This window comes from Bufo bufo, chromosome 6 (assembly GCF_905171765.1).
Source record: "Bufo bufo chromosome 6, aBufBuf1.1, whole genome shotgun sequence".
Classification (NCBI taxonomy): Eukaryota; Metazoa; Chordata; class Amphibia; order Anura; family Bufonidae; genus Bufo; species Bufo bufo.
Genome location: NC_053394.1, coordinates 317,845,547 through 317,863,390, shown reverse-complemented (window position 1 = coordinate 317,863,390; position 17,844 = coordinate 317,845,547). Strand labels below are relative to the sequence as shown.

The 17,844-nt window shown below is 44.8% G+C and overlaps 1 long non-coding RNA gene across 1 annotated transcript; it reads right to left on the bottom strand.

Moving 5' to 3' along the window:
* Positions 1-190: 190 nt before the first annotated feature.
* LOC121004867 lies at positions 191-12,890 on the bottom strand. Its single transcript, XR_005779836.1, has 3 exons — positions 12,752-12,890; positions 5,590-5,592; positions 191-202 (listed from the first exon to the last, which is right to left on the bottom strand). It is a non-coding gene; the product is annotated as an uncharacterized LOC121004867 (long non-coding RNA).
* Between the last annotated feature and the right edge of the window lie 4,954 nt (positions 12,891-17,844).

Below are 17,844 nucleotides of genomic sequence, written 5' to 3'. Positions count from 1 at the left end.
AATTAGGTTTTCATTAAAGGCTATGTACACCATTTGGGGGCAATTTTTTATTGGTGCATTGTACTCATTATGAGCTAAAATAATTTTTTTCAATCGGTCTTTATTAAAAATATGGAGTCCTTTTCTCTGTATACAGCTGAGATGCTCTACTAGCAGGATCTGTATTTTCTCTCTGCTGATGGGCTCCTTATCCTTATCTCTGCTCTCAGACCTTATAAATAGAGATGTCGCGAACATAAAATTTTCCGTTTGCGAACGGCGAACGCGAATTTCTGCAAATGTTCGCGAACGGGCGAACCGCCATAGACTTCAATAGGCAGGCAAATTTTAAAACCCACAGGGACTCTTTCTAGCCACAGTAGTGATGGAAAAGTTGTTTCAAGGGGACTAACACCTGGACTGTGGCATGCCGGAGGGGGATCCATGGCAAAACTCCCATGGAAAATTACATAGTTGACGCAGAGTTGGGTTTTAATCCATAAAGGGCATAAATCACCTAACAATCCTAAATTTTTTTGAACAACGTGGTTTAAAACATCCAGTGTGTGTATACGATCAGGTATGCTGTTGTATCGATCAGGTAGTGTAAGGGTTACGCCCGCTTCACAGACATTGACAGACCAAACTCCCCTTTTAATGCACCGCAAACAACCGCAAACAGTCCATTTGCCCAACCGCAAACTCCCCATTTGCACAAGGTTGGATACCAAGCTAGCCATGTCCCGTTTATGTCATTGAAGGTTTCTTCCTCCACCCAGCCACGTACAACACCAAGGGTCCCCGAAAGGTGAATTGAATAGATTTTTCGAACGGGGAGATGGTTAAAAAAACGCTGGCTCCCTCCCCTTTGTTTGAATCCATGCCACGGTCACTGAGTCTGCGCCGTGCAATTTACTCTCACACCCAATATGAGTGGTATTTTCTGTAGTACTATTCTCATTAGTTTAATCCCTGTTACGTCCCATATCAGGGATTGCCTTTTGTGAAAAAAACTTTAGGCCGGGTACCTTCGATTGCCTACACAGTGACAGACCAAACTCTGATACACCAAAATGAATTGATTTTAGGAACCGGGAGATAGAAAAAGCAGCTTGGTCGGTCCTCTTACTACCAAGTTGCTGTGACACCCTATATGAGTGGTGTCTTAACTAGAACTATTCCTATCAGTTTAATCCCTGTTACGTCCCCTATCCGGGGCCGTGTGTAGAATTGATTAACCATTGTCTAATTAATGAACAATTACGACATCCTGCAATAATTTAGTTCTGAACTTTGTACTTGCTTTGTATTGGAATTGATGGGGATTTTTTAAATTGTCTGCATTATTTCTAATAAACTATTAAGAGACTTTATTATGATTTTTTTATTTTATGAATTAAAAACCCATACAACTTTAAAAAAAAATGAATGTTTTTTCCATGAAAAATTATCCAGCCGATCGCCTTATCATCTGGGGTGTGGTAACATTGCCAACACACTCATAGAGGTGATGAACGCTTCATTGTGATACGCAAGCCACTTCACCACAACAAGGTAACGATCACGAAGGGGAATTGACACTTGTATGTGCCTTTTTTTTGTTTGTTTTGTTTTAGCAGCCACAGTGCAGCACCAGAGGCCAGAAAAATTAGGCATGTACACATGCCTGAAAAATAATGGTATTGTTGCAACCGCTGTTGTAGCAGCGGCCGGAAAAATTGATGTTTTCAAGGCAGAAAGGTGACTAAAACATTGTGGCTTGAACCCTAGTTGGTGGCGGAGAATTCACGAAAGTCATCCGCTATGCAGACATTAAATACAGCAGCGTGGGGACCATTTTGAGGCCAAGGCATGTCATCAGGCCTTTTGTTAGTCAAACGTATCCCCCACTGTCAGTCTCTTCGGGATCCATGCCTCATTCATCTTAATGAAGGTGAGGTAATCAACACTTTTTTGACCGAGGCGACTTCTTTTGTCAGTGACAATGCCTCCTGCTGCACTGAAGGTCCTTTCTGACAGGACACTTGAAGCGGGACAGGCCAGAAGTTCTATCGCAAACTGGGATAGCTCAGGCCACAGGTCAAGCCTGCACACCCAGTAATCAAGGGGTTCATAGTTAAGGCGAGGTAGTCTGCTACCTGTCGGTCGAGTCGTTCTCTAAGGCTGGATCCCGAAGGGCTGTGGCGATGTGTAGGACTGAAAAAGCTCCACATGTCCTCCATCAACAACACATCCTTGCCGCCGTGGTCGTGGTAGGAGGAGGATTACTTTCACCTCTTCCCCAGTTAGATTCCCGTTGTGCTGTGACATCCCCCTTATAAGCTGTGTAAAGCATATTTTTTTGTTTGGTTTTGAACTGCTGCATCCTTTCTGACTTTCGGTAATTTGGTAACATTTCCGCCACTTTCTGCTTATACCGGGGGTCTAGTAGCGTGGCCACCCAGTACAGGTCGTTCTCCTTCATCCTTTTTATACGAGGGTCCCTCAACAGACATGACAGCATGAAAGACCCCATTTGCACAAGGTTGGATGCCGAGCTACTCATTTCCCGTTCCTCGTCCTCACTGATGTCATTGACGGTCTGTTCTTCCCCCCAGCCACGTACAACACCACGGGTCCCAGATAGGTGACAACAACGAGCACCCTGGGATGCCTGCTGTGGTTGGTCTTCCTCCACCTCAAAGCCACATTCCTCCTCTGACTCCTCTTCCTCATACTCCTCTTGCAGCGTTGCCGCAGGTCCGGCAAGCGATGATGACAAGGCTGTTTCTGGTGGGGATGGTGACCACAACTCTTCCTCTTCCTCTTCATGCTCATCTAGAGCCTGATCCAGCACTCTTCGCAGGGCACGCTCCAGGAAGAAAACAAATGGGATGAGGTCGCTGATGGTGCCTTCGGTGCGACTGACTAGGTTTGTTACCTCCTCAAAAGGACGCATGAGCCTACAGGCATTGCGCATGAGCGTCCAGTAACGTGGCCAAAAAATTCCCAGCTCCGCAGAGGCTGTCCTAGCACCCCGGTCATACAAATACTCGTTGAGGGCTTTTTTTTGTTGGAGCAGGCGGTCGAACATTAGGAGTGTTGAATTCCAACGTGTCGGGCTGTATCAAGCACCTCACTGGCATGTTGTTTCGGCGCTGAATGTCTGAAAAGTGCGCCATGGCCGTGTAGGAACGCCTGAAATGGCCACACACCTTCCTGGCCTGCTTGAGGACGTCCTGTAAGCCTGGGTACTTAGACACAAAGCGTTGAAAGATGAGATTCAACACATGTGCCATGCACGGCACATGTGACAACTTGGCCAAATTCAATGCCGGCAACAAATTGCTTCCATTGTCACACACCACTTTGCCGATCTCCAGTTGGTGCGTTCAGGGCGGACAGGAGTGCTGGTCCGGTGTGGCTCTCTGCTTTCAGGCAAGTCAACCCCAAGACAGCGTGACACTGTCGTATCCGGGATGTGGAATAGCCCCTGGGGAGCTGGGGGGATTCAGTTGATGTGCAGCCAGACGCCGCAGCAGAAGAGGACTCAGCCGAGGAGGTTATCGAAGAGGATGAAGTAGGAGGAGTAGAGGAGGTGGCAGTAGGCCTGCCTGCAAGTCGTGGTGGTCTCACCAACTCCGCTGCAGAGCCACGCATTCCATGTTTGGCAGCCGTCAGCAGGTTGACCCAATGCGCAGTGTACGTGATATACCTGCCCTGACCGTGCTTTGCAGACCAGGTATCAGTGGTCAGATGGACCCTTGCCCCAACACTGTATGCCAGAGATGCCATGACTTCCTTTTCAATCACTGAGTAGAGGTTTGGGATTGCCTTTTTTGAAAAAAATTATTATCCGGGTACCTTCCACTGTGGTGTCCCAATAGTGACAAATTTTTTGAAGGCCTCAGACTCCACCAGCTGGTATGGTAAAAGCTGGCGGGCTAAGAGTTCCATCAAGCCAGCTGTCAGACGCCGGGCAAGGGGGGTGACTCTGTGACATTGGCTTCTTACGCTCAAACATTTCCTTGACAGACACCTGACTGTGGGCAGATGAGATGGAACTGCTGAAGGTGAGAGGCAGAGTGGCGGGTGGTTGAGAGGGGGCAAGGAGGACAGCAGTGGTTGACATGGCTGAAGATGCTGGACCAGGAGGAGGATAGTGGCTTTGAGTTTGTGTGCTGCTTGTACTCATGTGTTGATCCCATAGGCGTTTGTGATGTGCGATCATGTGCCTTCGCAAAGCAGTTGTACCGAGGTGGGTGTTGGACTTCCCACGACTCTGTTTCTTTTTGGCACAGGTTGCAAATGGCATTGCTGTTATCAGAGGCAGACACACAAAAAAAATGCCACACTGCTGAGCTTTGCAATGACGGCATTCTGGTGGTGGCAACAGCATGCGTTGATTGCCGTGCTGTCTGGCTGACCCCAGGTGCCGATACATGCTGTCTGACTGCCACTAGCTCCTTGCGACGACCTCCCCCTGCTTCCAACTTGTCTCCTCCTTCTCTCTGTCTCCCTTTCTGAACTTTCCCCCTCTTCTTCTTCTCTTCTAGCAGGCACCCACGTGGCATCCACGGACACATAGTCATCATCAACCACTTCACTTGTATCTGACACCTCAGCTAAGGAAGCAGCAGCGGGTACAACATCATCATCATCATCACACTGTACGTCCATGTGTGTAATGCTGCCTGACTGAGACATATCCTTGTTATCTCCATCCTCTGGCAATAATGGTTGCGCATCACTAATTTCATCCAACTGATGTGTAAATAACTCCTCTGAGGGATCCATTGAAGCGGCTGTGGTGGCTGTGGTGGTAGTGGTGGTGGTGGCGGCGGCCGGGAGAGTGGTAACTTGAGAGCAGGTAACCAAAGCTGAGCTGGAGGAGGATGGTGCGTCAAGGTTCTTAGCGGAAGCTGTTGAAGATTGGGTGTCCTGTGTAAGCCAGTCAACTATTTTCTCTGAATTTTTTGGGTTCAGGGTACGTGGCCTCTGAACACTGGGCATTATTCCATGGCCAGTGGAAATCACAGCACCACGACCACGACGGCCCCTGCGGGGTGGCCTGCTTCTGCCTGTCATTTTTTATTAGATAAGTGGTACTATGCGTGCAAGGTACTGTGCCACCCTATATAAGTGGTGGGCAGTGAGCACAGTACAGTCTGTGTGGGCCAGACACACACTGGCTTGCAACTGGGATTATATCACAGAAAAATATTAAATTGAATTTTTTTTATCTGCAAGGTATTTGTGAGTGAGTGACACCCTGTAACGGTATGAGTGGTGGGCTAGCCAGTGGCCACAGTACAGTCTGTGGGCCAGACACACACTGGCTTGCAACTGGGATTATATCACAGAAAAATATTAAATTGAATTTTTTTTTATCTGCAAGGTATTTGTGAGTGAGTGACACCCTGTAACGGTATGAGTGGTGGGCTAGCCAGTGGCCACAGTACAGTCTGTGTGGGCCAGACACACACTGGCTTGCAACTGGGATTATATCACAGAAAAATATTAAATAGAAATTTTTTTATCTGCAAGGTATTTGTGAGTGAGTGACACCCTGTAACGGTATGAGTGGTGGGCTAGCCAGTGGCAACAGTACAGTCTGTGTGGGCCAGACACACACTGGCTTGCAACTAAGATTATATCACAGACTAGCGGCATGACGTAGGCGTGCCGCGCTCCTCCTCCGGCTGCCGTCTCCGCTCTCTCTCCTCTCCTCGCTCCGACTCGCATAGCTACCTCCCCCGATGTGGGCCTGAAGGAATGCCGCCCCCAGGCCAGGCCTGGCTAGTCGAGCCCAGATGGGAGCTCCATGTACCTGCTCAAGCCGTTCGTTGCACGCCCTGACTTGCCAGACCAAGCTGACTGCCTGATCCCGCCTGATCCTGCCTGCTGTGACTTGCGGCACGATGTTCCATCTGAGGTGCCGCACGCTGGTGGTGGTAAGACTCTGATATATGGGTCTGTGGCTCATGCTCTCCCGCTCCACCGTGCTCCCTGTTCTATGCGGATATCACTTATTGCCGCCACCACCCACCCGCTGATTCCGCCCGCTCCAACCCGATTTTTGATGCCCTATGTTTGATCTCCACTCTCTGCTGTGACTTGCGGTGGCGTCTATTATGTCACCCCGCTGCCTGGGGGGTTTCAGCTGTTGGTGCAGGTAGCTATTAGGTGGATTGGGCTGTGGCCCTTGCGGGGGAGGTGGGGGTTCAGTGCCAGACGCACTGTGGATGAATTGGCTGTCCCGTCCTCCATATCGAGTGCTGAGGAGTGCGTCGATCCTTGGGCGGTTGGCGGATGGTGTGGCGTGGCGCTCTCAGCCTGCTGTAACATCTCCTCTGTTCCGGTTGGGGACTCCGGCGGTTTGTGGCGGCTGGCTGCGGGCCCTGGGGCGGTTAGCTGTGTGGCTGCTGGGGTCTGGGGATGTGATATCATTGGAACTGTCCCTCTCTCTGTGCAAGGCACAGACAAGCAGTAAAGACCCGTGAAGACCCCCATCAACTCTCAGCTTTATGGGCACTGTCTGCTTCCATCTGGATGAACTGGCCTCCCTGATAAACTCAGCTCTTAGGAGCAATTTGATATTGTACTTGTGGAAGCTGAAAAGCTAAAGTTTGGTGTCTGCATCATATTCCTTATGGGATATACCCTTTAAAATACTGCCTTAATAATTTTTTTTTTATATATATTAATTGAGTTTGCTCCATTGTCATCTGTATCACATTTGTGTGTTTGCTATATAACTGTTATATAACTACCGGCAACCTCATTTTGGCCTATTAGTACCTTACTTTGCCTCCATATATTTGACTGTTATGTAATTATAGGCAATCTTATTCAGCCCATTATTTGGGGGGGGGGGGTACCAGTTGGACTGCACATACACTGGATCTTTGGTATCTACACCAGTTCAGTTACTACTCTGTTCTTTGATGTGCTTACCTAACTGGTATTCGCCTCTCTACCCTATGCGTTTCGGCTAATATAAACGGGTGATACCCTGTACATATTTATGTGGGAATTGTGTTTATAGATGTAAGATACTGACCTATAGGAAAATGCCGCCTAAATATCGTAAATCGGGTGGTCTGTCCTCCCCAAAAGGTGGATCAGGGGGGAGTCCGCAGGCTCGACTTGATAAGTTTTTGAAATCACACCCCCAAAAACTAGAGGAGGGGTACAGAGATCTGCTCCTCAGGCAGAGACAGGATTGGATAATGCGGATCGGTTAGAACAGGGTGTATTAAAGACTAGCTCCTCTCACAGTGAAGGCTTTGAGAGCATTAATAAAAAATTGCAGGATATACTGGGAGTTGTAAATGCTACCAGCACTTCGGTTGCAGAGCTGACTTCCTCCCTTGCAGTAGTACAGGGGGACGTCACCATAATAAGAGATGAAATGACGAAGTTGAGACTAAAGGTGAAAGTGCTGGAAACTGCAGTTAATTCGGTCAGTGTAGAAAACGGTGTATTAAAGAACAAATTAAAAGAAGTAGACGAAGATCGTACCTGGTTAAGAAAGAAAGTGGTAGAATTGGAGGATAGATCGCGTAGGTATAATTTGCGATTAGTAGGGTTCCCAGAAGGGGCAGAACAGGATAACTCGCCAAAATTTATTCAGAACTGGTTGGTAGAAAACTTGGGCCCAGACTATGATGCATCTACCTTTTGTGTGGAAAGGGCCCATAGGATCCCCTTTAAAAGACCGCCTCCAGGTGCCCCCCCTAGGGCAATATTAGCTAAATTCGTCTGCTCAAAGGATCGGGATTGGGTCCTTAGACGCAAAAGAGAAGTACTAGAAACATACTTCAACAAAAACCAGATATCAATATTTCCTGATTTCTCTCAAGAGACGCAAAGTAAAAGGAGATCCTTCTATGATGTTAAGAAAAGACTGATCTCAGCTAAGATTAAGTATTCAATGTTATATCCCGCAAAATTAAGAGTGATAGACAATGATGTTGTTCGTTTCTTTCCTACACATGAGGAGGTGGCACAATGGTTGTATTCTAGGGGTTTATAAAATATTATGAAGAGGAGGTGGGGAGGGGGGTGGGTGAGGGGGAGGTTTGGTGGAAGGTGAGAGGTTGATGGGTATTGTAAAATGCTCTGTCAATCATGTAGGGGGTTTTAGGGAGGGATTGGCTGCCGTTCTCCGATACGTGGTCATGCGTGCCTCTCCGCTGAGATGGTGGATGCCTTTACCCATATGATATGCCTTGTAATATTTTATGCTGGAATGTGAGAGGGTTGGAAGACAGAGTAAAGAGGACAGTGGTATTTGACCTTGTGACCCGACATTTGCCGGCTATTGTGGCACTACTTGAGACCCACGCGACAGCAGATAGGATGTATACACTGAAAAGGAAATGGGCCTCTTTGGAGTACCATACTTGTTACTCTTCTTATGCAAGAGGTGTCAGTGTATACATTCATCGACGGATAGAGTTCCAACTGCTAGATAACTACATCGATAAAGAGGGGCGATATATATTTCTTCATGGGCTTTGGAAAGGGCAGGAGGAGATATTGGCCTTTATATATCCCCCCCCCCCCCATTTAAATCAACGGTTCTATCACATTTGGTTCAATATATATCTACTAAAAATCAATGTGCCTTATTTGTGGCAGGTGACTTTAATGCGGTACTAGACCCTGAGTTGGACCGGTTCTCTTCAGTCTCCGGGCGCGGTCGCAGTGGGTCCCCCTTGACTGCGGTGTGCCAGGAGCTGGCGCTGGTCGATATCTGGCGCCACCTCTATGGCAATAAAAAAAAAATTTCATGCTTTAGCCAGTCATACGGGTCTATGTCCCGTATTGACCTGGCATTTGCTAGTCGGGATCTGTGCGGTCGCGTCCTGAGAATGAGGTACGAGCCTCATGGAATCTCGGACCACTCTCCAGTCTTGATTTCGTTTGTGGAGGCTCCTACTTCAGGAAGGACCTTTAAACTGAATTCACATTGGTTTGAGGTGATAGGGGAGTAAGCCCGTGTTGACCAGGATATCCAGGAATTTTGGGGCTTCAACGTAGGCTCAACACATATTCATTATGTGTGGGACGCGTTGAAGGCCCATATTAGGGGTTTGTATTTCAATAGAATCCATAGATTTAGAATTGAAATACGACGTAGGGAAAAATATTTGACGGATTCAATAAGGAGTTTGCGTGCCGCATTGATTAACTGTCATGAGGAGCAACTCATTAGGCAATTAAAGGAGGATAACTCTCAGCTTAAGTCACTTTTATATAAAAAAGCACAACATAAGCTCCTTTTTCAGGGTCAGAATCGTTTCTGCGAATCTGGGAAAACCGGAAGGTTCTTGGCTCGTTTGGTCGCCAACCAGAGAGAGGTTACCACTATAAAAGAAATCAGAAACTCTCAGGGAATTGGGGTGAGATCCGCAGAGGAGATTAGAGAGGAATGTGTGAAATATTATACTTCCCTCTATAAATCTGAGTCTACGTTTAGACGCATCGACATGGATCATTACCTTCAACAATTGGCGCTCCCCCAGTTATCTACCCAGGAGAGAGGGATGCTGGACTCCCCCATCCTCCTGGAGGAACTCCAATCGACTCTTCCGCTCTTAAAGTATAATTCATCTCCCGGCCCAGATGGATTGCCGTTCGAAACCTATAGGTATCATGCCAAATCTCTTCTGCCGATTCTACTCCAAGTTCTGAATGAATCCTGTGCACTTGGTTCTTTACCACCATCATTTAGAGAGGCGGTGATTGTTCTGGTCTTGAAAAAGGAGAAGGACCCATGCGATGTGGGGTCATATAGACCCATATCGCTTTTAAATACGGACTATAAGATCTTTGCAAAAATCTTGGCCAACCGCTTGAAGCGGGTTATAGCCGGCCTGGTTCATCCTGACCAGACGGGCTTTATCCCGGGCCGTCAAATACAGACGAGCATATATAGGGTCTATCTGAATCTTTCTGTTGGGGGCAGTGTGGACCACTCCATCCTGTCATTAGATGCCGCAAAGGCGTTTGACAGGATGGAATGGCCTTTTCTCTGGGCTACGATGTCTTGTTTCGCCCTTGGCAATTCATTTTTGGGTATGACCCAAATGCTATATGAACAGCCAGTTGCATGTATTAATATCAACGGTGTGAGATCATCTCCCGTTGAGATGCGGAGAGGGATGAGACAGGGTTGTCCCCTGTCTCCCCTCCTTTTCGCTCTCTTTATCGAACCATTGGCTTGTCGGATCCGCTTGGAGAATCGTATAGAAGGTTTCTGGGTGGCGGGAGTGAGCGATAAAATAAGTCTTTATGCAGATGATGTGATTCTGTTCCTGGATCAGGGATGGAAAATTCTTCCATATGTCATAGAGGTAATAGAGAATTATGGTAAACTATCAGGTTATATGATCAACTGGACAAAGTCATCGCTCCTCCCGCTGAACCGGAAAGCTGTAGATGTAGGGAGCCGAGTCCGTGTCTTGGCCCCGAACGATTCTTTGAACTACCTGGGGGTCAAGATCGGGGTCCCAATAAGTAGGTATTATGACCTGAATCTGGCCCCAGCTTTGAATAAAGTTGGGACCAAAGTTGGCGCTTGGCGGAAATTAACATTGGCACAGACAGATCGAATTGCATTGATCAGGATGATTATTTTGCCTAGAGTTTTGTTCCCGATGTGTGCCTCTCCTATCTGGATTGACGATATCTTTTTTCATAGATTGGAGACCTTGATTAACGACCTAATCTGGGGCAGAAAGAGGGTGCGTATAAAGCAGAGATATCTATGGTTGTCGGAGGCAGATGGTGGGTTGTCGCTACCTTTTTTTCAAGGTTACTTTTTTTGTGCACAGATCCAGCGTTGTTGTTATTGGAAAGAGAGTTTACTTTCACGATATCTGAATAAAGTTATTGACAGGCCAATAGAGAATGTCTTTGCGTGTTTGGAAACTGGGATTATGGGAATGAGGAGGTCCTTGCTGATCCCTTGCTCACTACAGAGGGTGTGGAACAGGCTGAAGGAGATCCTTAAAGTCTCCGGTCCGTTTGGATTCACCCCTCTGTGGGGGAACGGGGGGCTGGAGGAGTTCTTCAAAATTACAGACTTTGCTTATTGGTCACGAAAGGGCATCTATATGGTGTCTCACCTTTTTTATTTAGGACGCTTTAAATCACTTTTGGAATTCGGTTTTAACCAACATTCACTACTTGATATATTTATGTATGCACGTTTGAAACATGTATTTGAAGCCTCTAGGAATAGGGGCTGTATTGTTCCACGAGAGAATATTTTTTTTGATTACTGTGACGCCCAGAAGGATGAGAAGGTGAAAATATCTAGACTATATACTAAACTCCGAATGGTACTGGCAACTGTAACGCCTTTTAAAAGCCCAAGCAAATGGGAGCAAGAGTTGAATTGCCCTCCTCTGCAGTGGCCTACTATCTATAGGAGCGTGAGAAAGGCGACAGTTTCCAGTGCACATAGACTAATTCAATTTAAGATCCTCCATAGGTTGTATTATACGCCCAAAATACAAGGGAAATTCCCCCAAAATAGGGGCCGGGACTGTTGCTGCCCTAAATGCGGCTACGTTAATGCGGACTACGTCCATCTGCTTTGGAGTTGCACTAAAATAAGAAAATATTGGGACGAGGTCTTCTTTGCTTTACAAAAGGAATCCTCAATGAACTATAACCCGGGGATCTTGATAGTGATTTTCGGTGACTATGGTTCAGAAACGGAAGTCCCCCCCCAGATTAGACGGATTTGGATGAGAGGTTTGATGGTAGCGAAGGCTATATTGGTGAAGTACTGGGGCTCTGTCTCTCAGCCCTCCTTTAGGGAGTGGGATCTATACCTTCAACAAATCAAAATCTATGAGGATATTGAAAGGAAGCGGAGAGTAGCACGCAGAGCCACGTAGACATCTTTAATGCTTGTATTGTCTGTTGTATTTGAATGTATTGAGGGGAAAGACAGCCAATGGGGGTGGGGGGGAGGGATAAAAGGATATTTATGACTATTATACTACTTACATTGATCTGTTCTGAATTGGTCTATGTATTAATTGTATGTCTTTTTCAAAAAAAAAAAAAAAAAAAAAAAGATTATATCACAGAAAAATATTAAATTGAATTTTTTTTATCTAAAAGGTATTTGTGAGTGACACCCTGTATGAATGGTGTGCACACAGTACTGTCTGTAGGCCAGACAGTCACTCACTGGCTTGCAACTGCTATTATATCACAGAGAAATAATAAATTAAATTTGTTTTATCTGCAAGGTATTTTTTGTCACACCCTGTATGAATGGTGTGCACACAGTACTGTCTGTGACTGAGCCTGCAGCCTCTCACACACGGGCAGGCAACTGCAATATATATAAATATAAAATAAAAAAAAGCAGACTGATGTACCAGCCCTGAAAAGGGCTTTTTGGGGTGCTGTCAGGACGCTGTCCTTACAGCAGATGAGTCTGTGGACACAGAACACTGCCCTAGCTAACGCTTTCCCTATTGAATCAGCAGCAACAGCACTGTCCCTCCTCTCACTGAGAATGCAGATTCCGAATTAATCTAAAATGGATGCTGTCCAGGAGGTGGGAGGGTCTGGGAGGGAGGGTCTGCTGCTGATTGGCTGGAATGTGTCTGCTGACTGTGAGGTACAGGGTCAAAGTTTACTCAATGATGATGTATAGGGGGCGGACCGAACATCGCATATGTTCGCCCGCTGCGGCGAACGCGAACAAGCTATGTTCGCCGGGAACTATTCGCCGGCGAACTATTCGGGACATCTCTACTTATAAACACTCATCAAAGCTCAATCATTATCTTACTGATAAGAATGTGACTTAAATAAGTGTTTATGACCTCTTAGCAATTTAGAGAAAATGGTTATTAGATGACTAGCACAAAGTAAAAGTGACAGTAGGATGCACACAGCTAGAAAAACTGTTAACCCTGACAGAATGGCTCAATATTTTTAATAAATACCAATTCAAAAAAATATTTTTAGCCCCAAATGAGTAAAATGCAATCATAAAAAAAATTGCCCCAAAGGTGTACATAGCCTTTAAGAATATCTCTGTTCTTTGGTCAATTCAGCTTTCCCTGAACTTTGACCAGTCTCCCTGTCCCAGCTGCTGAAAGACCGATGACACATCCTGTGTGACTGCAATGATTGCAAATCTTTAAAGTACAGTCGTATTTTTATTTATTTTCTTGGAGTATTGGATTGTGGTGATTAATATCAACTTGGTGGCCCTATTTTAACTTTTCACTGTGTATTCAATTACCCCTTAATTTCACATTTTTGTTCCCTGTACTGCCTACTTTTACCTGTGCTTAAAATAGGGTTGCTAGGCATGGTCCGTCTATGTGTTGAAGGACGGAGAACGCAGCGTGCAGGGTCACATTACTGACAGCCAGGGACTGTAAGTAAATGATTAAAGCCAGGTCCTCCCCAGCAGATGATAACAGTGCCTGGGCTGTGTGCACTTCTACCTGTCCCTGCGCTTGGCAGACGCTCCCTCACTCAGCAGACTTGGAGAATGCAGAGTTGGTGCAGCGCAGACCAGGGAAGGGAGATCTGCCATCTGCTCAGTGTATAAATGAAAGCAACATGTGGTAAGAGGACCCCTTTGTGCTGCAGGAGATTAACCCTTTAGGGGGGAGGGCTCTGGTTACTGACACTTTTGGGGGGCTATTGTTACTTGCTAGTGAGGGCAGGCGGGATTAGCCTCAGGGTGAGGGCAGTGGCGGCCATCTTAACTGAATAGTGAAATTGCAGTTTTATGCAGACTGGTTGCTAAGGGCTGAATCTTATTAAATATGGGGTAAGTCAGTCTAATCGTAACTGATTCTGGAATATCATGGTATTAGTAACTACATATATGAAAATTGAAATTAGGGTCTAAATGTGACAGTTATCCTTTAAATGTCAGCTCTGATTCCCCTTAGTTATTTTCCTGTAGAGATGGATGGAATTAGATTGTTCTGTTCTGCTTTTTTTTTTTTTCCTACGTTTATTTGAACTTTAGAGTGTTGCCCCCTAGTCATTCTCTGAGACTCATCAAAGACCTTCCTACCTGATCTCTCCTCTATCCCATTTTTGACCATGAATTTAGTTTATAAATTTCCTTTTATTACAAACCATTGGCGTATGGAGGTGTCATATTCATGAGCACGAAATGGACAAAAGTATTGAGACACCTACATATTACAGGAGCCTTTATGACATGCCAGAATTAATATGGAGTTGGTCCCCCCTCTGCAGCTAAAACATCTTCCACTCTTCTGGGATTTTTTTCTACAAGATTTTGGATGTGTCTGTGGTAATTTTTGCCCATTCATCCTGAAGACTATTTATGGGGTCAGACACTGATCTTGCATAAGAGGACCTGGTTTGCAATCTCTCTTCTAGTTCTTCCCAAAGGTGTTAAATAAGGGTGAGGTCAGGGCTCTGTGTGGGTCAATCAAGTTCTTCCATACCAAACTCACCCAACCATGCCTTTATGGACCTTGCTTTGTACACATGGCGGAAAAGAAAAGGGTCTTCCTCAAACTGTTCCCACAAAGCTGAAAATATTCAATGTTTTGGTATGAAGGATTAGGATTTCACTTCACTGAAATGAAGTGGCCTAGGCCAATCCCTGAAAAACAACCTTATAGCATTATCCCTCCAGCAAATTTTACAGTTGGCAAAATGCAGTCAGGCAGGTGACGTTCTCCTGCCTTTCACCAAACCCAGACTCTCCCATCAGACTGCCAAATAGAGAAGAGTGATTCATCACTCGATAGAACATGTTTGCATTACTCCAGAGCTCAGCACTCAGCGAACCTAAAATCTTCCACTCGTAGTTGATTGGGGAACATCTAGGAGGGTAGAAATTTTATGAACTGACTTGTTGCAATGATGGCATTCTATTACATTACCACATTGGAATTCAGAGAGCTCTTTAGAAGGACCCATGCATTGCTAGGGGCTGGATTTTATACACCTGGGCTGGGACTGAATGAAACACTTGAATTCAATGATTAAAGGGTTTTCTGCAAGTTCAAAATTGATGGTTTATCCTCAGGATAGGTCATCAATATCTGATCGGTGGGGGTCTGACTCATGACCACGTGACCAATTAATGTAATGTCACTGACCTAGGGTAAGTTGCGATCGTTAGGGTTCCTTAGTTTCAGACCCCCACAGATCAGATACTGATGACCTATTCTGAGAATAGGTCATCAGTATAAAACACTCGGAAAACCACTTTAAGAGGTGTGCCCCAATAGATTTGTCCATACAGTTCATATGTAGAGAGAAACTGCTTTCACCTCAACTAAAACATCAGTAATTGAAGTGCTACAGCACTTTTTCATTTGTTCACATCACCAACCTGCGAAATGAGCAATGTGAAACCCAAACACATACTTGTAAGCTTCTTATTCTGACAGATTCATGTAGGTTTTATTTTTTGGGAGAATAGCAGTTACTGCATCCGCATAATTTCTAAAAGGATTACACAGTGCCGTGATATCTATCGACCCAATGGGTTTTTATTGAGCTGAATGGAGCCAGCTCATTCCTAACAAAACAGAAGCCCGTTTATGGAGTATGAACCACTGAGTGTTCTTAAATGGCACTTTCCGAGTTCAACAGTCGTTTTAGAATAAATCCATTATGGTGCTGTCTCTATTAATTTCCTCCAACGAAAATTATTTGCATCCACCTCTCCACAGTAATTGTAAAAATGTCCTAGTCTGCATTGGAATAAAGAAAGCATGCATTATTAAACTGTTTTCCTGCTGCAGAGTCAAACAAAGTATTAACGAGAATCGCCTCTGCAGAAGGACTGCTGCATGGAAGCCTATGTGTGGTAAAAAAACAAAGACCAATTCATTCATAAGCACCTAGATGAGACATCCTATGAGTGGTCTGTCTAGAAAAAAAAATGGTGGGTTCCCCTTCTACCTGTGATATAATTTGATAAGTAGTGGTCTGGAGGTATATTATAGGGATAGAGCTATGTGACCATTTCTGTTGGTGTAGGGTAGGAGCTGTCTCATGACATCTCAATACATCCGCCAGAAAGGGTCAAGTAATGAAAGCAACATTTTTTTTTTTCTTTCTGTGACTAAAAGGTACAATTATGCAAGTTATTAATCTTGTATAATATATGCAAACATTCACCACACTTATATAATACCATCCAGTTTAAAGACAACAAACAGCTACTCCACACTACACCAGGATATCTCAACCATACATACTGCCTGGAGAACTATACTAGGATAAGTGTATTCGGAGCCCCGCACAAGTCTATATATCAGACAGCATGAACACTTACCTGATTCTTAGTGTTCTCCCAGTCCCCAAACAGTTATCCAGGTGAAAGATTGATGGGTATATTCCTTATACAGTTTGGGTTCTCCAAACTGATCCAACTCCAACTGCTTCCAAAAATGACATTGGCATGGTAATGTGAATAAAAAAAAGACTTGTGCAGGACTCCAAATATACCGTACTTATCCTAATATAGTAATCCAGGCAAAACGTATGGTTTCTGTTTCCTGGTGTAGTGTGGGATAGCAGTTTGTGGTCTTTGGTGTAGGGGGTATTATATGAGCATGGTGAATTATTAAATGTATTATACAATATTTTACATTGCTGGTTGAACAGGTGCCATTGTTTCGCCAGCCGCCTCGACGTAGTTATTATCCAGGCACCATCATTTAGCTGAGTGTGTAAGCTGCTGTGCTGCGGGTATATCTTTAGTCACTTTTACTTTGGTGTATGTCAGTCACATAGTGTACATTATCTGTTTGATGAAGTTACAAATCAATGCACAGCTATCATCTTTGCACACAGATGTACCATTTTTCAAAGATATGGACTTTGCACCCAATTTTTGGATTAATGTCCAAGATAAGAATTGAACCACTGTGCTACGATTTTCATTTGTTTCTCTGCTGTTGAGTATTGAGCTCCATCTTGATTTTGCTCATGAATCCCATTATGGTCAGGCTCTTTTTCCTTTCCATTAAGCTTCAGTGAACCTAGAGAGGTCTGCAAGTCTTCTGAAAATATCCTTTTGAGATGTTTGTGACTTTCTGGATACGTTTTTCCTTTCTATTTAGAGTATTTTTGTAAGTTCAAAAACTCACTAAAAAAATGGGTGAAAATAGAAACCTAGAATGTGACTGCAGATAAGAACCATTTGGCCTATCTAGTCCGCCCAATATACTGAATACTATGGATAGCCCCTGGCCCTATCTTTTATGAAGGATGGCCTTTTGCCTATCCCATGCATGCTTAAACTCCTTCACTGTATTTGCAGCTACCACTTCTGCAGGAAGACTATTCCATGCATCAACTACTCTCTCAGTAAAGTAATACTTCCTGATATTACTTTTAAACCTTTGCCCCTCTAATTTAAAACTATGTCCTCTTGTAGCAGTTTTTCTTCTTAAATATTCTCTCCTCTTTTACCTTGTTGATTCCCTTTATGTATTTAGAAGTTTCTATCATATCCCCTCTGCCTCGTCTTTCTTCCAAGCTATACATGTTAATCTTTCCTGGTAAGTTTTATCCTGCAATCCATGTACTAGTTTAGTAGCTCTTCTCTGAACTCTCTCCAAAGTATCAATATCCTTCTGGAGATATGGTCTCCAGTACTGAGCACAATACTCCAAATGAGGTCTCACTAGTGCTCTGTAGAGCGGCATGAGCACCTTCCTCTTTCTACTGGTAATGCCTCTCCCTATACACCCAAGCATTTTGCTAGCATTGTCTGTCTACCTTTAAGTCATCTGAAATAATGACCCCTAAATCCCTTTCCTCAGATACTGAGGTTAGGACTGTATCACTGATTTTATATTCTGCTCTTGGGTTTTTACGCCC